The sequence below is a fragment of the Delphinapterus leucas genome, chromosome 3 (assembly GCF_059928025.1).
Source record: "Delphinapterus leucas isolate spDelLeu-1000000601 "Yukka" chromosome 3, BTC_Dleu_Yukka2, whole genome shotgun sequence".
Lineage (NCBI taxonomy): Eukaryota > Metazoa > Chordata > Mammalia > Artiodactyla > Monodontidae > Delphinapterus > Delphinapterus leucas.
This window is the reverse complement of record NC_143131.1, coordinates 84,636,270-84,660,886: the sequence shown is the minus strand read 5'-3', so window position 1 is coordinate 84,660,886 and position 24,617 is coordinate 84,636,270. Positions and strand designations below refer to the sequence as shown.

The 24,617-nt window shown below is 40.4% G+C and overlaps 1 protein-coding gene across 15 annotated transcripts in view; it reads right to left on the bottom strand.

Moving 5' to 3' along the window:
- PAM (peptidylglycine alpha-amidating monooxygenase) overlaps positions 1 to 24,204 on the bottom strand; it is a 280,621-nt gene extending 256,417 nt beyond the window's left edge. For 5 of the 15 annotated variants that reach the window (XM_089908397.1, XM_089908399.1, XM_022592016.3 and 2 more), the window contains exon 1: positions 22,768 to 23,030. The gene's annotated coding sequence lies outside the window, so the exon portion shown is untranslated. Of the gene's footprint in view, positions 1 to 22,767; positions 23,039 to 24,108 lie in introns of those variants that run through there. The other 10 variants (XM_089908401.1, XM_030759659.2, XM_022592094.3 and 7 more) reach the window with 8 other exon arrangements.
- Between the last annotated feature and the right edge of the window lie 413 nt (positions 24,205 to 24,617).

Genomic DNA, 24,617 nt, shown 5'->3' with positions numbered 1-24,617 from the left:
ATCCTAAGTTCACATTTTTGGAGCTGGTGAAGACCTCAGAGTGGTGTTTCTCAATCTGGGCAAGTTTACCCCCCAGGAGACATGTGGTAATGTCTGGAGTCATTTTTGGCTATCACAACTAGGTGAGTGCACCAGCACCAAATGAGTAGAAGCCAGAGATGCTGCTAAACATCCTCCACTGCAAAGGACAGACCCCACAACAAAGAATTCCCTGATTCAAAATGTTTAAAGTGCTGATGTTGAGAATGAAGCACTGTACCACATTCTACTCAACTTTCAAACATCCCATGAGCCACACAGGTGATAAACTTGTTTATGATTACCTAAGCCTAGAATCTAATTCCATTTTGCATACAAACACAGAGAATTTTTTGCACGGTTTTAAAGCTTCTATGTTTAGAAATGAAATTGTGTAAATCAAGAGAAGATGGTTATTTTGTTTGATTTGGAACTTCTCCAAGAGTTGCTCATCATTCTGGAAAAACAGCATAACCAACACCACCACCATTCGCAGTATTTGAGTGGCCAATGCAACAAAAATCAATTGGCATTCGTAGCCTTCACATACACTGTTATTCTACGTATAGGCACAAGCCTCTGAATAATTCATTATGTCTTCCCATGTAATCATAACTAAACATTTACATATTAGAACACATATTTTATTGTAAAGTACTTGATTTGTATTGCTCTTTTATGTTAGAGATTTTATATATAAATATTTTTTTAAACTATGCATGTAGGCAGGTTATATTATATATGAATCTCATTTCATGGAGTAAAGAGGCTACTACAAAACATATGCTATAAAGAAGAGGCAATGGATCCAATAGAGTTGGGAATCTTTGCTTTACAGATTACTTCATTCAATTCCTTCACTTTATGGAAGTCAAGCTGGAGGCCCAGAGAGAAGCCCAGGGTCTTCTGATGGCAGGTTCAGGGGGTTTCCACAACAGGTCATTCTCTTCTATTCTGATCTTAGATCCATGCTGTCAATACATCTGAGTTCTAGGGACTGCTCCATTCAAGTTCACACAAAATATTCCCTCCAAACACACAAACCTGACCTGTACAGCATCAACACATAAAATATTACCATGGGAACCATGACAAGGGCAAACTGAGGAAATTGTCATCGCCAACCCATAGGAAAGCTAAGCTTCATTCATTGGGTTGTTTGTCTATGCAATTTTCCACGTAAAAACAAAATGAAGAAAAATGAGAATGACTCATTTCAGAGGTTTCTAATTTGGCAAGATTAAATTACCACAGGTCTAGAATTTCCTCTGGAACAAAATGCCACAGACCAGGCTTTTGAAGGAAACAAAAACAACAATCTACTTGAGCAGTCCCATAACTCACTGTATCCATTCATATGGGGTCCGGTTTTCATTGCACTCTAAATGCCCGGGAGACCAAATGCCTGTTTTGATTACTCTGACTCCTTAATATGATTTTTGGTAATATAACAATCTCCTTCCTGAAACCTTAATTTTCCCTCTTGTTTACTTGTGATGCAAACATTAATTGAGTGTTTCTTGTTTAAAACACTGTACAGAATGCTCTAGGGAATTATAAAGTAGAGGACAAACTGTCTGCCTTTGACAACATTACCACCTAAAAAAGGAGACAACAAATATAAACATATAAACACAAGTAGAGGGTAAAATCAAGGAGATGTCAGAAGAGCAATATGCAAGTATTAAAGGGGAAGACAAATCAAATCTTAAAAAACAACAACAAAACCCATGTGGGAAGCTGAGTAGCTGAAAGGCAATCCTCCCAAGTCTACTTTTTAATTTTCTGTGATGCAGGTTCTCTCCTTTGAACTTGTTCTATTTAGTGGGGGGTCCAAGAGGTACTCCTGGATACTTCATCACATCTTCTTGTGTAATTGTAACTAAGCATTTACATAATGAAATATTATTTTGTTATAAACTCCTTGATTTGTATTGCCCTTCTATATTACAGTGGGGTATATATATAATATATGTTTAAATATATATATTTTTATATTTGTATTAAATATTATGTATATGTATATATATTTAAGCAGATACCCAGTCTGCTTACCCCAAGATGGCATGATGCCGTTCAAATGTTGTCACAATTAACACAGTTCTGCCTGCAGAATGACTGCAGGTCTTTCAAGGTCAGATAAAAATTTGGCAGATGACCTTGCATTTACAGCACCACAGAAGAAATAAACAAAACCATCCCATATTAATCTCTAATCTAGTAAAACAGCTTTTCTCCTTCTCTTTTATTTTCATCTCTAAAAATGGAGAAAGATAACTTCAATGACCTCTATTTTGTAGGGGAAATAAGAGGTTAAACCAACATCTTCTCCATTTCTCAGAGAAAATAAAGAGACCTCCACATGGTAAACAGGGTCCTGCGAATGAACAGCAACACCCTTGTTCCTCACATATTCAAATATGAATCTCTTACCTCCCAGCTGAAAAGCTATCTTCTTAACGTGCATTTTACCCACAGATTTCTTCTGGGAAGAAAAAGCCAAATTTGGGCTAATTTTTAAATTCGCTAGTGGAATAAAATTTCTCACCCTTATTCACACCCTTAAGTCAGTATTTTCAGAAACCCTCACTTAAAGACTTGATTTTTGTCCAACTAACGTTGTATTCATTCAACTAAAATTTACAGAACATTTGCTATGTTCCAGGCACTGTTCTAAAAATCCCAGCCCAATGAAGCTTCGATTCTAGTAGGAACAAGCAATAAAGGGAAACATTTTTAAGTAAATTATATAATATGTTAGACAATAACAAGTTCTATGGGGGGAAAATAAGAGCAGGGTAAAGGGATCAAGAATTAGAGGTGAAGGTTTACTAATTTAAATAGAGTAGTCAAGGTAGGTCTCTGAAAAAGTAACTTGAACGGTCTCCAATTTATACAAAATTCCCTTTCTCTCTAGATTAATAAGTCAATTAACATGTTGCTTCGTTTTTTCCATTTTCATATTACTATTTTTATTGTTACATTTCGATTTTGAAAAAGATCCATTTCAATTAGGTTGATGCTCCACGTAAAGAAAAAGACTTTACAATATAAGCAACCCTTCGCGCTCCCCCCACAAAATTTTCTACATACCCACAAAAACAAAATAGAAAATATGAGGGAGGAAGAGGGAAACAGTGCCCATACACAAAATTTTTTAAATAAATAAACAAATAAAGCAAACGAACAAATATAACCCTCATAAGAAATGTGTGGGATACAAAGAAAAACAGCAAAATTTTTGCTGAGAACTATAAATGCAGTTATGCACCAAGGGGAAATACATATTGTTACCCAGTATGAGAAGACTAGATACTGTAAAAATGTTATTTCTCCCAAAAATTATTGCTAAGTTTAATGCAGCTCCATTAAAAATATCAAGGTAGGGGCTTCCCTGGTGGCGCAGTGGTTGAGAATCCGCCTGCCGATGCAGGGGACACGGGTTCGTGCCCCGGTCCAGGAAGATCCCACATGCCGCGGAGCGGCTAGACCCGTGAGCCATGGCCGCTGGGCCTGCGCGTCCGGAGCCTGTGCTCCGCAACGGGAGAGGCCACAGCAGTGAGAGGCCCGCGTACCGCAAAAAAAAAAAAAAAAAAAAATCAAGGTAGACTAGAACAATACAAATGTAGCTGAACTGTGGTTCTTAAACATGGACACATATAAGACTCCATCACGGAGTTTTCTCGGAATACACATGCCTGTGTCCCACCTTAGACTAACCTGTAATTTGCAAAGATTACGTATACTTTGCGAAAACTTCCCAGATAATTCTGATACACAACACTACTTAAGAATAAATGATCAGGAATACTAAATGTAAGGGAAGTTAACTAAAAGAAAAAGGATAGGAAGTACAACTTACCAGTCATTACAACCCATGTTCAAGCTACAAAAATAAGATCAATGCAGTAGTTGAAGAATAGACAGATACATCAATGCAGAAGAATAAACTTATAAACTTTCCAGGAAGGCTCTATATTCACATATGATAAAAGTCACAGACCAATGAGGAAGAAACAGGCTGTTGTCTAAATTGTTTTAAGAAAAGTGGGGAGGGGATTAAACTTCAATTATACCTCCCACTACAAAGACCTATGCACACACACACACACAGACTCACACAACCAGGTGTATGAAAAACTAAGTGGGATGGAGGGTCAAAGATACAGGCCTTAAAGAAATGACTGAAAAAGAAAAAAATAAGAAAATTAGGTCATTTTTACCTGATCACTTAAAAGGAAGAAAAAGGGGCAACAGACAAGGGCCCACAAATTAGATTAGAATACAGATGGTGAGTAAACAGATGAGAGATTACAAAACAGTAAGCAGAGTATGATTCTATTCTATATTATCAACTCACCGATTTGTAAGGATATATACTCATATGTTAACAGTATTTGACTCTGATTTTTTTCCCTCTTAGTTTATGTTCAGTTTCTTAATGTCATGCAATGAATTTGTATCACATTTTAATTTTTTTAAATGGTAATTTTTTCAAAGCTATTTAATTTGTTCACTGATTTTTTTTTCATATAATGGCAATTTTGGCACATAATACAGGAGGCTTAAACTCTTCACGAGTTTTTAAGTGTTTTGTTCATCTTAGAAAGTGTTTTCTGCTAATTATTGCTTTGCTATTTCTTATTAATTTTCAGTCTGCTGAAAATTCCTGCTCTAACAGATCATAAGTTTTTTAAGCTGGAATAACTAAATGTCCAACCACAACAGTAAGTTATGACAACTGAGTATTCAATGAAAAGGACATATTGGGGCAAACCAAATTTCTACAATAGAGGATAACTGAGTTTCACACAGAGGGGACCTGGTAAATAGCTGTTCAATAAATGAGCCAGACTAGGACTGTTGACCAGCTTAAGAGTCCTACCATAAGAGATTAGCAGGAACAACCTGAAAGTCCAACAACAGAATTCTTGCAGCATTTTTTTTCTACAAAATGTATATGCACGCTCTTTAAGATAAATCCAAAGCTACAAAACATAAAGGACATTTACCATCTGATCAGATTACAGACTAGATTTAAAACATTTCTATTTGACCCAGAATTAGCAAGATATTTTTAAAAAGGAAAAAGTGTTTGCAAGAAGTTCTAAGTGACATTATGTTAAGTGAAATAAGCCAGTTACCAAAAGACAAATACTGTCTGATTCCATTTATATGAGGTATCTAAAGTAGTCAAATTCATAGAAACATAAAGTAGAATAGTAGTTACCAGGGGCAGTGGGAGGAGGAAGTGGGAAGTTGTTGTCTACTGGGTAAGAATTTCAGTTTCGCAAGATTAAAAAGTTTGTGAGATCTGTTGTATAATCACCACTGAACTATACACTTAAAAAAGGTTAAGATGGTAAACTTTGTGACGTGTTTTTTTACTACAACTAAAAGTAGATACAAATTCTTAAAGTAAAATAAAATGCTTCATATTACACCAAATTACCAATACTAAAGACCAGAGCATGGTGTCATATTGACAGCCTTGTTTTAAATTTTTTTTTCAGGCCAAATTCCATTCAACTAAATTATTTAGAGTCTCATAAAAGTGGCATTTAAATCAGCAGGGAATAAATAATTATTCAATTAATGATGCTGAACTGACTTATAAAATCTATGTAAAATATATACATTTAGAATTTATAACTTACGTAAAATTTAATTTCAGAATTAAAGATGTGAAATTATAAAATGTGAAATAAAATGACTAGACTAAAAATATAGGTAAACAATATCTAACCTTTGATTGAGAATATTTTTATAAAAATAAAAATGAAAATAAATGTATTGAACTTACCTTCAATAACTGAAATAATTACCTTCAATAACTGAAATACATAAAAATGAAAGATCTTATCTTTTTAAAAAAAAAAAACTCAAAAAACCCACCACTACAAAACCAGAAGGCAAAAAGCAGAAAAAAAATAATCTGCAAAATATCTGGCAATGGGTTGATAACCTTAATATACAAATATTGTGTCAATATATAAAGAACAAATAATAGATATAAATGTAGAATTCACAAAAGAACAAATAAAAAATTTTTAAATGGCCAATGAGCACATGGAAAACTCTATAACCTCAACAGTAATTATAGAAATAAGAGCAAAAGCTACAGACTACTTCTCTGTGTTACACATTATACATCCAGTCTTTCATTTCATCTCCTGCAAATGTTCGAGGTACAAAGAAAAAATTTCCCCTATTTTCCAGTTGAGAAAACTGAGTCAAAAATAGGTTACATTCCAGTCTCACTTCACAGTTACTGTGTTAATCACCACACCAAAACGCCTCCATAACCAAAAGGGAAAAAAAGATCCCCTCTCTACTCTATCAAATGGCATCTAGGGCAGGCCTCCATAAAAGGTTCTGAAGTCAAATGCCCTGCTGTTGTTTTTATTCAGCCTTCAAGCTAAGAATGAATGGTTTTCACATTTTTCAATTGTTGGGAAAAAATTAAAAGAATAATAATATTTTGTGACACATGAAAATTGTATGAAGTTTAAATTTCAACGTCCATAAATAAAGTTTTATGTATTGTCTATGCTGCTTTCGTGCTGTAATAACAGGGCTAAGTAGTTGCTACAGAGGCTGTATGTGGCCTGCAAAGCCTAAAATATTTACCTTACTGGCACTTTATAGGAAATGTTGTCTGATTCCTGATGTGGGATGTGGTAAACTGGGCTCTCTTCTATATGCTGACTGTAAATGGCAATCAAATACAATACAAAGCAAGAACTTCATAGCTTCATACTTGTTAACCCAGCAGTTTTAGTTTATCACAAAGAAATGTAAAATTCACAGAAATTTTAATGTAAAACATATTGTTGCAGCAAGATGAACCCAGGAAGTCTGATTCTACACCCTAAGCTCAGGGCCAAGACCAGGGTGAAGTCTACACTTAAACACTGACACCAAAGGGAATAGAACAGCTTTTCATGTTTTATCAAGTAACACCCATTAAAACTGGTATCCCTGAAGTTCTATTACTCTGAACTATCAAGCTACAGCTAAAAATGATTACTACCAAGTTATGTAACATATTTATTTTAAAAGACTTTTTTTAAAGGTTTTTTTTTTGTTTGCTTTTTGCGGTACGCAGGCGTCTCACTGTTGTGGCCTCTCCCATTGCGGAGCACAGGCTCCGGACGCGCAGGCTCAGTGGCCACGGCTCACGGGCCCAGCCTCTCCGCGGCATGTGGGATCTTCCCGGACCGGGGCACGAACCCATGTCCCCTGCATCGGCAGGCGGACTCCCAACCACTGCACCACCAGGGAAGCCCAAGACTTTTTTTTAGGTTGAACCATATGAAACTACAGATATTCAAAGGTTTATAATACATTAGTATCATGAAATCAAAAGGCAGATGCAGATTAAACAAAATCCATCCTGAGTATGGATGAGCCCAAAATTGAGGTTACTTTCAGCAAAACGACATATCTGTCACATAAATTAATGTAACTACTTGAATTTTTATTGGTTGTATAGTTTTGTTGGCATTTAATTTGTAAATTTGCATTATTTTATAACGACTTAAGTGCTATAAACTGACGTTTATTCTGCACTGGAATGTATTTATGTAACATTATGACAAACATAATTAAGTCACACTGGAAGTAAGGGAGGATGTTTTCCTTGGAAAAGGAACTACATATTTCCAAATTTGAGGACACTGTGTGTATCTCGTGAACTTCATAAGCATCCTAGCACATAATTTTCAGAAAAAATAAATCAATCTATTTCTGCTCTATCTTATAAACTTGGTGTTGATGGGCAACGGCAGAGCACAACCATCAGGATGAGGGGGATGGCAACAGAAAGACCATTTTCACAAGCCTTCACATTCAAAACAAAGCGCTTCACCTCTGTGCCTCAGTTTTCTCTTCTGTAAAACAGGGATAATGGTTTACACTGCAGGGTTATAGAAAGCAACAGAGGTACTCTAGGTAAAGTACATAACGTATAATAATAAATATACCTAATATTTACTGAGCAGTTAACCAAGTAGCAGGCATTTTGTATGCATTTTTAATGCATATAACATTTTATACACATCACCTCAAAGAATAATTAGAACCACCACACTCCATGAAAATCCCTTGTTTTAAAGAAGAAAAAGCCAAGGCACTGAGACAGTCAGTCATTTGCCCAAGGTCACATAGCTAGTAAGAGGCAGAGCCAAGACTTGCCCATAATGTCTAACACTAGGAAGCTGGTTTCCTTCTCCTCCATACAAAACTACCTCAATAAATGGAAGCAATTATTATGATATTGCTGTCCACAGTTTACCAGAATGAGAACACATCAACGTTTCTTCTTTTAAACCCAGCCACAGACCTTCTAGTGCACTGCAGCCTCTGAGGGGTACCTGAGCCACTCAGGTCATAAAACTTTCCGGAATGTTATTTTCCAATTGGTGTTAGGCTTCTCTCTATAAAATCTGGGGCATACAGTGTAACTTTCTTTTTGAAAGGCTTCAAAATTCTAGCTGACGGCAGTATAAACATCAATTTCCTCTTCTCAGGATGCTAAAGGGTCCCTCCCCCAGTCTTTCCTCCCTTTGTGTTCCTTAGTTGAAAACTCTAGACTAAGCCACTAGGCATAAGTACACAGTGCCCGTGGGAAGGAGCCAGAAACATCACCAGCAAGTATGCTGTATAGATGAAAAACTGCTTGGTTAACATTACACAGTGGTGAGACTAAACCCCAGAAAGGCTATGCTTTAAAAGATAAAACTGTTTTCTTCTTAACTTCTATGTTTCTCCTGCTTAGAATGGAGCAAAAATGACAAAGATTTTCAATTTCATTCCCAACTGGCAAATGGATTTATCAAATGAGTATTATAATAGAATGATAATTTTTAGAAATGGGCAAAATAGTTATTAGGTGATGTAGCTTCCAACCTCCCTCAAACCTTACACCCTGGAATCAAGCATACACTGTACTGAAAAATAAAGTTTTTAAATTGCTACAGGGCCTAACTTTTATGGAGAAAATCTAAAATAGCCACCAGCAATTTATAACTCCTGAAAAGTTTAACCAAAGCCCTGTAGCTTTTTTTCCACCTGCATAGCCGCAACCTTTAAATGGGTGCACTGTACAAAATACTTTATTACATGGACCTGCTAAAATATTAGGTTTAAAAACAAATGGAAAACCCTTTAAGAACCAATGCAAGTGTTAGTGCATCGGTGGGAAAAAAACATGAGAGAGACACTACTAATGCCATTTTTCAGAGACAGCATTTGGGAAAATTATTAACTACTATTAAAATGTAGTTAGGTATGAATCAGAGTGGACAATATTAATAGCAGTAAATGATACAAATAAACATATTTATAGAACAGAAATGGACTCAGAGACACAGAAAACAAACTTATGGTTACCAAAGCAGAAACAGGGGGAGGGACAGATTAGAAGTTTGGAATTAACAGATACATACTACTATATATAAAATAAACAACAAGGACGAACTGAATAGCACGGGGAACTGTACTCAGTATCTTGTAATAACCTATAATGGAAAAGAATCTGAAAAAGAATGTAACACTTTGCTACACACCTGAAACTAACACAACACTGTAAATCAACTATACTTCAATAAAAAAAAATTAATAGCAGTCATTGCCATCACAGCAGTCGTAGCAGTAACAGGGATGGGGAAAAGCAGTAGACTGAGTGCTTGCTATGTGCCAGACTCCATTCTAAGTGCATTAAATGATCATCTCATTTATTCCCAGGTGACACAGACCCCTAAGGCAGAGTCTGTGGATTCAAATCCTTGCCCCACTACTTAATACCCATGTGACCTTGGGCAAATTACTTTACCTCATTTTCCCTATTTGTAAATGGAGATAACAGAAGTTACCTCACAGGGATGCTGTAAGAATCATATATGTTAAAAATATGTGACATGCTTAGAACAGTGCCTAGCCCATAATAAATACCATAAGGGCCAGTTTACTATTATTATTATTTGGTTTCAGAGATGAAGAAACTGAGGCATACAGAGGGTAAGTCACTTCTCCAAAGTCACACAGCTGGTAAATGTCAGACCTGGCGTTTGACCCCAAGGCTGTCTGACTCTCAAGGCCATACACTTAACCACTTCAAAAAAGTCCCTGTAGTTTTCAAGTATATATATTTTTTTATATTCGTATCTCAGGAAAATGTGTAGGGAATTCACCAAATAGGGTAAATGGTATCACTGAGGTTATGACTGTCCTGGAACCTAGTAGCTAAGCACCCGCAGGGTCCAACACCTCCACCGGATGCTGACATTACACAAAACACCAGATGGTCCCAGGTGTGGTCTGAAGTTCATGTTTTAGGGAGAAAGAACATACATATAAATATTTTAACTTGGAACAACAATGGAAGATTGCAAAACCAAAAACAGCAAAAAGAACATTTAAAATGGTCAGAAACAAGGTCTTTCCAGACTCCAGGAATAAATACACTTTTAAAATGTCCTGCCCTAACCGTCCCCCCACCTCACTGCCTCGCCCTTCAGCCCATGAAATTTTCTATCTGATACACTCTCTCTTCAACACCTTTCTTGGTTGTTATTATCACTTCAGTAACTATTTTGACCTTCTGGTATTTATGTTTTGGAGGGAAAATATGTGTCAAAAAGCTTTACTTAAGAACAAGGAAGAATCAACCTCTGCAGATGATGATGATTAAGTAGCATAAATGTAATCTCCTGTCCATTATCTTATCCTTTTCATGTAACTCTTTTATAGTGTCAGAAAGAAGGTATCCTGTTAGATTTGGAAGAGTAAGATCAGAATATTTTTTTCTCCAGGTAATAAGACACCAAGAAGAAATTTAGCTCTATAATAACACTGAAACCTGGAACTCATTGTCTTTGACTTTAAATTTTTTTTTCACAAAAAAACTATAAGCAGAAATAACAATTTATGGCTGTTTTTTCCTTTAGTGAAAATCTCAATGCAGCAATAATAATGAAGTAAATTAATGGAAGTGCAACAATTAAAAACCTTCTCTATCATGTAGTTTTTTGGAATATGGGAGCTGTGCTCTTCTGGTTGACAAAAAATAGCCACTTTTCAGGTAAAGGTCAAGTATTCAATTTCTATTCACTGAGTCTGAATGACTTCCTACAATAAGCTTCTCAGATGTGATCTATGTGCCAGACTGTTAGGAAACAAAAAATGGTTAAACTTTTAAATTGGTCAGCCAGGTACACAGGAAAATACCACCACACCAGCTTCAGGTGCCTTCCTCAATGTCCCTAAAGCAAAGGCTGTCCTAAATGACAATAAGAGAGCATATGACGATTAACACAGGTTCACCAAATAAAATGTAACATCCTCATGTCAAATCTGATAAAACTCTAGTAGGGATACACTTTGGTATTCGCCAACATCAACTGGTAACAATGTATCAAATTCTCCCCTGCACTATCAAAAAATAACAAAACAACAGTAACAACAAAAAAAAAACTGATGAGAAAAAAATACATCAGTGAGATTTTTAAGTCTAAGAGAGGAATGAGTTTTATCAACAAGGCTGGGGCACCGGATAGGAGAAGAACAACAGACCTTTCTGGGCATCTAGCAGAGAAGGGTCAGTTTGTCATAGGACCACATGTGGCCTTCCAGAAAGTCAAAGAGAAGCATACTGGGCCAAAAAAAAAAAAAAATCAATTGAAACAATAAAATTTTTCACACAAAAAAGTTCACATGAAGATTATATGAATAAGCACATGCACTGCATATTTTTTCCATTCATATCAGTACAAGAACTGAATGTACTATTACAATTTGGAAGAAAAGTTACTGGGTTCTTTTGTTCCTTCTCTTGGCTGGCCCTCTATGCTCTAATTTAAACCAATTTGAAATTAACAGGACTTGCAGAACTCTGAAATAAGTATTTATGAATGTTCAGATTTCACACATATTTTTTACCAAGTATTTCATTTATTTTGCCCTACATCATACAGGAAACTAGCTCTTCCATACCTAATTCATCTCTGTCAGTCATTCTAGTAATACAGAGCTAATTCACCAAGTTTGTGACTTCCCTTTCTTGTATGTATATTGAATCATGTTAATATGGGTTGAATTCTGTTCTGTAAAAAGATTAGTTAAAGTCTTAATTTCTAGTACTTGTGAATGTGACCTTATTTGGAAATAGGGTCTATGGAGATGACCAAGTTAAGATTAGGTCACAAGGGTGGCCTACAATCCAATGACTGTGCCCTTATCAAAACAGGAAACATGGACACAGTGACATAGAAGAAAGGCAATGTGAAGACACAGGGTGAGTTCCATTTACAAGCCAAGGAATGCCTGGAGCTACCAGAAGCCAAGAGAGAGCAAGAAAACAGATTCTCCCTCACAGCCCTCAGAAGGAACCAGCCCTGCCAATATGTTGACTCAGAGCCTCCAGAGCTATGAGACAATAAACTTCTGTTGTTTAAGCCACCTAGTTTGTGGCATTTTCTTACAGCAGCCCTGGGAGACTAATACACATGCCATGGATTGAGTTGTCCCCAGCTTGCAGAATGTGGATGGAAGCTCGAGACACCTCACAGAACTCCTGCAGCACACATAATTCCACGCTGGTGGGAACTGGTGTGAAAAACCTGCAATTTAGATGAGGATATGAAATATGCCTATCAAAAATATTAAAAAATGTCTTGCATGTATTTAAAACACATTTTCCACGTTTTACTTCATTTGCTCCTTACAACCACACTGGGGAAGAAACAGGGGAGTGGACAGGGAAACTGAACCTCTGTCAGGTGAATGCTCTGGCCAATGCCACATATACACATAGCAGAGCTGGTAGTAGTGTCAATTTTTTTCTAGGAAGAAAGAATATGATCATAAATAACTTAATTTGGAACAATGGTGGCACTTTTAAGCAGTGCATTTTCAAGTGACACAAAGAAGGAAGAAAAAAATGACATCACACAGACTGAGTAGGCTGAGGGGCTCAGTGATCCAGGTAAGGTGGAATAAATCAAAAGAAACTAGTAGAAAAGGTAACACTTCACTTGTGAACCTGGTCTTGAAGGAAGAGATGGAAACAGACTAATAGGAAGGAAAGAGGCATCATGGTGAATAAATGTAACACCAAGGAGAAAAACAATAAATTATGTGGAAGTCTAAACAAACACTGGAGGACGGCCTTCAACTGCCTAATTGAGAAGTCCAGAGAGGGTTGTAATGGGAAGTGGGCTTAGAGCAGGAGAGGAGCCCTCCCACTGAGCTGACTGAAGAGTCACCATTGACAGGACAGACATGCAAATATCACCATCAGGTTTTTAGCAAGGTGTGAAGAGGAAGCTGTTCCAATAGCAGTGTTAAAAACAGGTTAGGGGCCAAGCAACCTGGGATTGTGTGGCTTATGACTGAAGAGAATATAATGAGCCTATTAAGATGTTTTAAGTTTCAAGTATTGGCAAGGCATCCTCGACATCTGTCTTTCTTCCCTCCTCCCATATTTCTATATATATTGACCTCCTTGGTATTCTTGGAAGGTGAGGGGTCCCTCTTCCAGCCTCAAGCCCTTGTACTTGTTGTTCCCTCTGCATGGCAGACGATTTTTTGCATGGTTAGCTCCCCCACTTCATTTGGGTCTTTGCTGAAATGCCACCTCTTCAAAAACGTCTTTCTTGACCATCCTATATGAGGACTCTCCTGTCATTCTCCATTCCCTTGTACAGCTTCATTTTTCTTTATAGGACTTATTATTATCTGAAATTATATTTATTTTTTATTTCCTATTAGCTGTCATTCCTATTAATATGTAAACTCCGTTGGTACAGGGATCTTGTATATCTTGGTCATAGCTATATTCCCAGAGCTTGGCACAGAGTTTGGCATAAAGTTTAAAACTCACTAAATATTTGTTGAATGAATAAAAAATAATCCCATCTTATTTCCAAGTATAATAGATGTTATCCCCTAAAACACTTTTTAATCTATTTTCACTGCCACTTTCCAGTATACACAACAGGCTTAGTACATCCTGTCATTCTACTTGGATTAATGCAGAAGCCGCCTAACATCTCCCCACTGCCAACCTAGGCCCCTCTCCAATTCATTCCCCTACAGACGATCTTACCCACACACAAATCTCATGGGGTCACCAGCCCCTACTTAAAACACAGTCCTTAGGATAAAGAACAAATTCTTGATTGGCCCCAGCCTAGGTGTCCAGCCTCATCTCATTCCATTCTCCCCTGAATTCTCCTCAGTTACTTGATCTCACTCTGTTCCCTTCTGTTGCAGGGCCTCTGCACAAACTTCCCTCTGCTGTGGGGAACGCCCTTCCTCCCACCCTCTCTCACATTCTCCTACTCATGCTTCTGCTATCAAGCAAGTGTCACTTCCCTGGGTTGCTGTTATACAAGCCCACAAAAGTATTGCTCTATTCAGAGCATTTATCTCTGTTTGTAACTATGTAATTGTTAATTGCTGTGCTTTTTAAAAAACTGATTAATGATTGTCTTTATCTTGGGCTCTTCACTCCCTGATAGCACAGACCATGAATGTTTTGCTCACTGTCAAATTTCTAGGGTCAAGAATAGTGCTTAGAACATGGCTTGGCACTGAATAAATATTTGTTGAATAAGTGAAAGAAGGTACCCTATTAGGAACCAAAAAGCTAGAAGTCAATATCAAATATACAGATATAAAAACGTTCCACAAATACTGAAGTAAAGCCAAAGACAAAGATATTAGTGAAAATCTGTAATAGGATGACAAACTGCTGTTAAAAACAGGAGAGAGGGAAAGCCTAGGGGCAATGCAAACTTTGAAATGGCAGTGACTGTAGACTGGAAAAGAATAGGAACAAGACAATCTGTTTCATTAAGGAACTAGAACCAGTTCAAACAATTTGCTAAAGCTACATAGTTATGATTTAGGTAATGACAGTAACTAGGTGAAAGGTTACATTTACATATCCTATTAACAACTCCTTGACTCATCAGTCTCTCTGGAAACATTTAACTATGCAAAGAAACCATTCAAACTTTCCTTCTGGGCATTTTCCTTTATAAAAATTTTCCCCAGAGTCCTTAGTCCCCTAGAAAATGTTTTAAAGACATTTCACTGTGGTCGATTAGGCATACAGTAATAGCTAAGTGAGGCAAGGGCCATGGAGGAAATGGCTTATAATAGAAAGTACCTACTTTGCTCCTGATTAAACTCACTCATGTGCAAGTTGAGAAATGTACACCCTAAAAAGTTCTCAGCACCACAGGAAATCACGGGTTAAAGGACAAGGCCTAATTTGTGACCCTCAGTGTTACTGTTTTAATCACCTAACACTTCTAAATTCTCTGGGGAAAAGAGCTTATCAGTTTATTTTTATTTCCTTATTTCAGGCCTATTTTAAAATAAGATGTAATAATAACGTGCATGAAAAGCAATCTGTCATTTCCTTTCATTTGAACCCATAAGTGACTCATGCAATAAACAGCAAGTGTCCTGCGTTTGTTTCAACTGCACACTCCAGTTTTACTGGAGCCAGTTTTCGAAAGATGATTTACCACACCCGGTCTGAGAAGGGACAGCATGAAACTGGTTAAATTCTGATCTTCAGAAATACAGCTGACAATGATTATTTCTAATTTCATGCTGTCTGCATGAAGAGAAGGGAGGCACAAGGAAATGCAAGCCTGAAGCACAAGTTAGGAACTGTGGCAAACCAAACAGAAAGAGAAAAATGAAAGCACAGTGAACAACTGATGTTACCACATTTAGGAAGACGAGGAGGGAGAATGTAGGGGGGACAACCAAGCTTTTCCATCCCTACAGAAATAAGATATTTTTAATTCACAATTTAAAAAATAAGACATTTAGGGCTTCCCTGGTGGCGCAGGGTTGAGAGTTGGCTTGCCGATGCGGGGGACACGGCTTCGTGCCCTGGTCCGGGAAGATCCCACAGGCCGCGGAGCGGCTAGGCCCGTGAGCCATGGCCGCTGAGCCTGCACGTCCGGAGCCTGTGCTCCGCAATGGGAGAGGCCACAACAGTGAGAGGCCCACGTACCGCAAAATAAATAAATTAATTAATTAAATAAAAAATAAGACATTTAGAAAAGTATAATAGCATTAAAACACTAAATGGAGTACAACCTCACTGAGTGAGACATTTATGTAAGGGACTCTACATTGGTACAAACCCTAATAGCACCTGACCTTGGCTCTCCCAAAAGTTACTGAAACTTGAGAAGGATTATCTGTGAAAATAAGGGTTTGTTGATGCAATTAGTATCGTTAACAAGAGGTAAACGTGGGCTTCCCTGGTGGTGCAGTGGTTAAGAATCCGCCTGCCAATGCAGAGGACACAGGTTCGATCCCTGGTCTGGGAAGATCCCACATGCCGCGGGGCAACTAAGCCCGTGCACCACAACTACTGAGCCTGCGCTCTAGAACCCGTGAGCCAGAACTACTGAGCCTGCGTGCCACAACTACTGAAGCCCACGCGCCTACAGCCTGTGCTCCACAACAAGAGAAGCCACCGTAGTGAGAAGCCCGCGCACCACAATGAAGAGTAGCCCCACTCGCCGCAACTAGAGAAAGCCCGGGCGCAGCAACAAAGACCCAATGCAACCAAAGATAAATAATAAAATAAATTTTTTTAAAAAGGAGGTAAATGTATAACCCACAAAAGTTTTCTTTAAACACTCTAATAGAAGCCTCCAGTTACATGCAAACAATCATCATTCTACTTCAAAATTAACATATCTCTTTATAAAAACTTTCTTCAAAACAGTTCTACAAGGTAACAGGCTTAGCAGGTTCTGGGTTATGTATGTAAGCACTTAAAACTAATAAGTTCAATCTTTAAAATATTCTAAAACTTAGATTTTTAAAAATATGAATTAGTCTTCATATAAGTAAAATTTTACCACACTACAAATAGGTACTATTTTGAAGTAAATTTCTTCCAGCATAGGTAAATGAAATTTGTAATATCTGAAATTTCTGAAAAGGCATTTTTACCCATGGAAATAGCAGGTGGTAGTATGATTCTTCTATAAGGGCCTCTGTGTTTATTGTTTAGCATTTCTACCACTGTCCTTTGTTTTGCTTATGTTGTAATGACAAGACTAGCAGTCAACTGCACACTCAATGCAGGTAAAAAAACTGTCCTTTGCGGCTGCAGCAGCTGTTGGCTGGGCTGACAGAAATACAGAATGACAGAAAGAACACTGTGCTTTCACTTTCCAGTACTTGTGGTCCATGCCCTCCTCAAAATGAGCTTCCCACAACGGATAGGGAAGCAGGGATCTACTACTTTTATTGTTTCTTGGCATCCTCCCCCATCTCTGCTGTGCCACTTCAGGTTGTGCTTTACAGTACTACTGTGTTTTGCTGGGTTTGGAGTTTGATTTTTGGTTTTTCTTTTGACTCCAGTTCCTTCTTTTCTTGAGGCTGTCCTCTTAAACTCCCTGAGCAAGAGCCATGTGGAAATCTTGTTCCTGTCCTCCATCCTTTATGTGAGTGCAGGCAGCACAGCTGGGTTGCAGCAGGTGCTGCCTGGGTGCTTTTGGACTGGCTGTGTTGCAGAACCTCGCTGCAAATGTGCCAATCTTGTCCTTCTATGTTAAGCATGGCTAGTAGATGAAGCTGAAGACAGTGCTCAGAAGTTCAAGCTCCTTTTAGCACAGGTCCCTATCTCACGGTCACACATGATTTTGAAGAATGCCATATATCTGGAGAATTTATGCTGCCACATGGCTCCAGTCTCCAAGTTGACATTGCAGATAATTCTCTACGTTTTTTTTCCCCAGCAGGTGTGAACTAAATACTGTACTAACTATTCAAACTGAAATATTTCCTTTGTATGAAAAAACCCCGATGAACCTAACACAAAACAAGCATCATTTGTATGCTGTCATAATCAACAACTTCTGCCTCTACTCATCCAAGAATACAAAAAATCTGAAGCTTTAAACCAACAACATCCAACAGAACTTTCTGCGATGATGGAAATGTTCTGTGTCTGCTCTACCCACTATAGTAGCCACCTGCCACATGTGGCTATTAAGCATTTGAAATGTGGCTAGTGTGACTGAGGAAGTAACATTTTTTATCTTAATTAATTGAAACAAATCTAAACAATGTGGCTAGTGGCTAAACTGGTGGCTAGTGCTAACAAATAAGCACACCACAGCTTCATGGATGCTGGCACAAGGAATGAGATTCCTAGGTCAGAGACAGAGGATTACATTACTCACAGAAAAAGCAGTAGCAGAAGTATTAGCATAGCATACCTACACACTAAATGATCTGCATTAGAGAAGTGGACCCCTGAGCTTAGAGTACCAAATCTTTTACAATGGACAGTAAACCTACCTGCCCTTTGCTCCATAGAGAAAGGCTACCTCTATCTTCCATAGCTATCTGCTATATAAAAGTCCTTGAAAAGATAGTCTGGAATGAAAACAGTCAGTACCTCTGCTCACAAGACGTGCAGAAACATGAGTGACTAATGGAGAATTATCTCCCAACAGTGGAAGTTCATACACATGTCTGAAATCTACCCATCTCTCTCCAACCTGCTTGAATACCCTGTTTCTAGACATATTTATTTCTTGCTAGGACCATTGCAATAGCTTCCTAAATGGTTATCACTATAGCCTCTTCCCAGGCATTTTCCATACAGTAGCCAGAATGTATCAATACCTTGTAAACACAAATCTAAGCATGCCACTCTTGTTTCAGTCTTTTATGTCATCCGTTGCTCTTAGGATCAAGCCAACCCTCCTTGGCAAGTGCCACAAGGCCCTGAATGATGTGGCTCTGCCCCTACCTGTGGGCTCTTCCCTTACCTCTTCTTCTAAGATGCATTCCTATAGCCACACTAAACTTCTTTCATTTCCTAAAATACAGGTCATAAAGTACTGGCTCTGGGTTGAATACCAACTACAAAATGCATCTGGTTTTTGGCCCACACAATAGTTTTAAAAACATTTGGGCCATTTCACATTTATGAAATATGAGTTTTAAGCTCCTCTTAAAAAAAATCAGGGCATCTGGCAGCACTTGGCCTGCATCCCAACCTGACAACGCTTGGTTGGAGCTGAGTATCTACTGTTCCCTTTAGACAAAGCCTGGGTTCTCCAGTTGCCACACCTCTCTCTCCAGCTCTCACTTATTTACTCTTTTACATTATCTACCTGAGTTCCATTCTAAACATCATGCTCTGTTCCCCTTGGTCTGGAACACTCTTCAGTCCTCCAACTTCTTCAGTTGCTAACTATCACTCATTCTTAGTGTATTCATGGGAAGTCTTCCCTGACCACAACCAACGCCAGTTAGGATGTGACGCACTGTACGACACCATCCCATCCTACCTTCTGTGGTTCACTGCATTACTCCACACACAAATCACGTAAGATTATAAATTTCTGTTTACAAATCTATATCCCTCCCCAGACTTTTAGACCATAAGAGAGTGACTACGACCGTCTTGTATCCCACTGTATGCCACTGCCTAGGAAAAGGCCCAACATAGTAGGAGCTCAATAAACACTTGTTAAATAAATTAACAAAGCCACTGGGAATGGCTAATTCAAAATACTGAGAGTGGTGCTGTATGTATACTTTTATGCACTTATTTATTTTAAAACTTTGGACCTTTGCATTGTCATCCCCCTCCCCTCAGAAAACTGAAATAACTATTTGAGTTTCAGGTATGTACTAAGTAACAGGCAATGTGCTAAGCACTTCACATCAATTAGTTCATTTAATCCTTACAACCGTCCTTTGAGCTAAGTACTTCCTTTATTCCCACTCTGCAGATGAGGAAACTGAAAACTCGGGAGGTTAAGTAACTTACCCAGGGTTACACGACTAGTAAATGCCTGGCAGGACTCAAACCCATGCCCATCAGAACCCAAAGCCAAAATTCTTAACCATACACAATTTATAAATGTGAGATTTTTAATGTGCCCTGGATGATAAGAGACCACACAGGGTAAGGAGAAACCAGAGAACTATTTTCAGGCAATTGAAATTATAGTTCTACTCCTGCCACTAGCTGTTCAACCTTGGATAAGATGAAGGTCTTATTCTCTACATCAGTACAGTAAATTGTAGGAGATAAAATGATGGAAACTTCTCTCACGAGACTTGAGAACACAGGACACCACTACCAACTTTATGCAGAGCCCTTCTTTTCAGCTATTTGTATGTGATTTTCACAATTAGCTTTTACTGGCTAAAGGAATTAAAGGGGAAAAGAAAGTTCTTACACACACAAGAAGCTTTCTGGCTCGATATTCATGACTATTACACCAAACCACACAGTTCCAAGCAGTGACACAATCTTTAATCTCATTTCACAAATAGGAAAACAAATGTACTGAGCAATAAGGCCAAGTGTAAAGTTAACTTCATATCCCTCAGGCTGTCCCGAAGCCTACCTAGCCTCACTGTGTGAGTTGAATCCAAGCTCTCAAAGCCAAGTACTGGTGGTATGTTAAGCCTATGAAATTCTACGCATACCCTGCAGATGGATGAATTCTTCCTAGAAGCAGGAAAAGAATCAGAAATGTCACCGAGTCACACCAAATACAACCTGGTCTGGTCAATCTTTTCCATGTGGGATTCCTGCCCATTCTTTGCACCAAGCCAAACTTTTTTAAGTGGTTTTCTTAAAAAAAAAAAGTCTCACTAAGAATCTTGTAACTTTTTAAGCCAAATTTCCGGAATCAATCCAGGGCCCACCAGGCCATTAAGTGTTCAAGTTTCAGCTTATTCCATCTCTGTATTTTTTCCAGGCATTATGGTATAATTTCCTTTCTCAAGGAGTTGAGAAAAAATTGTATATGGACACCATAAATTGACTTACTGACTAAAGTTAGAATTGAAATTTCTATAGCTTTTAACATTTGATTACTACTTCATACATACATGGATGCTTTTCTGAGTTTTCATTCTAAAAATACAGAATTCATTTTACTTCCAAGTATGCCTCCCATTTGATGATGTAGAAGCACCTGAAGTTTTATTTCAGAAAACACTGGCTTATCTAAACTTATTTTTTTCCAATCTATTAAGTATATTCACCAAACAGTGATCTTAAAGGGCCTTCAGTGATGTATTCTTGACATCATTTTACTTGCCATATGTAGTTGCTAGAATACATGATGTTTATATAAAAATATGAAAAAAAAATATTAGTCTCTAAGTTAGATTGGAAGTCCCTCTAGGGCAAGGAACATATTCTATATCTCTCTTTAAAAGCACATAGCACAATGCACTGCACAATACAGGAACTCATGAAATGCCTATTAAATCATGAATTCATGAAAGACAAGCCATAGCTATTTAACTTCAAGTCTAAAGCTGACTTTCTTAGGCCATTTACTTGTTTTCTTCATAAAGTGATAAGAGTGGTGCTAACAATGCTTCTTGTGCCTGTGATTTTAAACTGAAAATTTACAAATGATAGGGCACAAGTAATTTGAGCTAAATATCTGAACTTACTTTACTAAAATAAAAGTCTACTTCCTGAACTGTTTAAATTAAAAGCAAACTTAAATTTGCACTTAAGATGGAAAAGAGGTTTTCAAGATTGGCAAACATCTGAAGCAAGCACAGTTCTTATTTCCAAAGACTTGTGCCAATAACGATCTTCTGCTATTTTAAAGCCTATGACCACAGAAATATGTAAGGTCCTAGCTTTGTACATTGATTGGGTCGGGTGGGGAAGAGACGATTTCAATTCTGAACACTAATTATCAGATCCAGAAACACGAGTTTTTACCCTAACAAAGCTATTGGCCAAATCACCTAGAGAGACATAATTACATCTCAGCTGAAGGACCTGGACTCTGACGATTAGAATGAACACAGGACCTGCCATCAGGCACCTTCATAAGACCAGAGACCAGTGGCTCAAAATCAAGTAGCACACCTAAGTGATCCCACTGGATCGTCACAACGACCCTCTGCGGCAGGCAAAGCAGACCCGCGTTTTACAGAACAGAACATAGGGTGTCCAAAGGGTCGCGACCAAGGCCACACAAATAGGAATGTGACTGAGAGCAGGCTTAAATCCCTATTTTCCAAGTATCCGAGTGGTGGTTACTTTCCATCCCGCCTCTGCGATCACCCAGCGTATTACACTCCACGGCAGGAAGGACCGCCGAGCTGGGCCAGGACTCGAGAGAAGAGGAGAGGGAATTGCCAGCGCTTCCCGGCACTCGCCGATACTCAGGCACCTCGGGTCGCTGCTCGGCTCCAGCCCAGCTCTACCCTCGCGGCGGCCCTCGCTGCGACCCGAAACTAGTCTCGGGGGCGGGTCTGGGAACCAGGGAGCCTTTCTCACTGGCACGGAGAGTTCTCCAAGTTGGGGGCAAAAAGGCCGAATGAACAATTTTACCCACAGGGTGAGGGCGCCAGGAGGAGTGCGAAGGTGAGGAGGACGGGAGGGTGACCCCTTTACCAACTGGCCTCGGCTGCGGTGGTGCTGAGGGGTGGTCAGGGAGGGGCTCGGGGAGTGCGAGGAAGGCTCAGTGCCCGAAATCCTCCCCGGCCGCGCCGCCGGATCCCCCGCGACCCCAGCAGCCTGGGAGGAAACCAACGACCGCCTCGGGCGCGGGGAAGCGGAGGGAGCTGAGACAGCAGGATCTCCGTCCCCGCCCAGCATCTGCCCAACTTCCCGAGCCCCCTTCAGCGCTCCCACCCCAACCCTTGCCCTGCCCGCCGGCCGGCAGCGGACACAGCGGCGGCGGCAGCACCAACCTGCGCGGCTGCGAGCACAGTCCGAGACGGAAGCGGGAGCCTGCGGACGGCGGAGCGGCGGGCGCGGCGGGCGCGGCGGGCGGAGTTAGTTGGGAGGCTCCGGCCCCCTGGGCGGAGACAGGCCGAGCACGCGGCGGCCGCGACGGAGGCAGGCGCTCCCTCCTGGCGCACGCGGGGCCCAAGCGTGTCCGCCGCTCGCCCTCAGCTCCAGGGGACAGCTCCCGGTCCCTCCCCCGGGGCGGCTCCGCGATTCCTGGCCGCCCCCGAGCCCGCCCCGTGCTCGACGCCTCCGCTCCGCCCCTGCCCCCTCGCGCTCCCGGGCCGCGGGGGTTGGGAACGAGGTCCCCGCAGAGTCAGCTCCAGGTCGCGCGCAGCGTCCCAGGCTTTCCCTGCGGGGATCGCCGTCCTGGGTGTTCGGACTCACGAGCGGGCAGGAGGTGGCCAAGAGCTGGAACTCTCGCCCTGGGAAGGGGGTCAAGGCCCGGCCTGAAAGTCTCCTTTTTCTCCGCCCGAGTCCCTAAAAGCAGCCCTGCGAGGTGGCCACGCCGGCTGCCCGGAGAGAGGCCGAGGAAAATGTCGGACTCTCCCTCCGCCCAGCGCGGGGCTGGGAGGACTTTTCCCGAGAGAATCGAGGACCCCTCCCTCCTGTTCCCGCCCAGGGTTAGGGACTCCGGCAAAGAAAGTATGCAGAACCGGCAAACGGGGCACCGGGGTTGAACCTGTGGAAAAAGTGCAATTTCTTTCACATGCACACGCCTGCCGGTCGCTGGATTCAGGCCACCTCGCTCAGGTTTTCGCAGTGCTTCCGTGCCCGCACGCGAGGCCTGGCGCGGGGAACCTCCTTTCCTAGCTTGGTTTCCCACCTCTGCACATCTCTTTTTTTGAAACCCTTTTCATCCCGCAGTGCGCCCAACGCGCACACTCTGACCGCTTCTCCCCTAAACAGCAGGCAGGGAACCCAGAAATCAACCCCCTCCCCGCCTCACCCCGAAGCAGGACAAAACTGGAAGCCAGGGATCTGGGATGTTCCAGTCGGAAGGGTTTCTACCCAAGTGGCTTGGTGCTGTGCATTACTGACCTCACACAAATTGATACGCCTTTAATTCAAGGGCAGGTGTTTGCCAGTGCCTTTACCTCCCCGAAGGTAACCTGTACAGTGCGTTCACTGCGCCTTTTCCTTCCCAGCACCAGCCGCTTATCATCTTCCAAAGTCCTATCCCCCTTTCCCCAAACCTCTCCCATCCAGGTTCCCGGCACAGATCCCAGCGCAGTGAGCTCTGGTCTTTCCAGGCACTTTCTCCTTCTGGGGCCCTCGGGTTGGGGGATGGAGGAAGACCAGACCTGGAGGAGGGATCTCGAAGAAGGTGAGGTAGAAGCCAGTGGAAGGTGAGGAAGCGAGTGAGAACCAACTAAGAGGGTGAGAGGCTGCATGAAGGAGGCAAAGCTCTCCAGCCATCGGGGAACTCCCAGGAAAGAAAATCCATTTCTCTATAGGGAAAACACCGATGCCTGTAGTGGATAGATTGCAAAATCTGGACCACCTCCCAAAAGAATTCTCAGCGAGCCGTGGTGAGTCAAGGATAAACTTCAGGACTCAGAGCAGGCCTTCACCCGCCCCACTTCCCAAATTCCAGAGAAGGCTGATGACGTCAAGCTCTTGGCCAGTGATGAGAAATCCATCCTGTAAATGATGGGCACTGACAAGATGCAAGGAAACAGAGCTGAGTCAGTTTACAGCTCGTTGGGCTGTTCTTTTGTTTAGACATCCCATAAGACACTTATTCCTCTCCCCTGGCCTGCATTATTAACTAAAGCAAGCAGTTGGGACCCTCCCTTAAATAAGAAGTCAC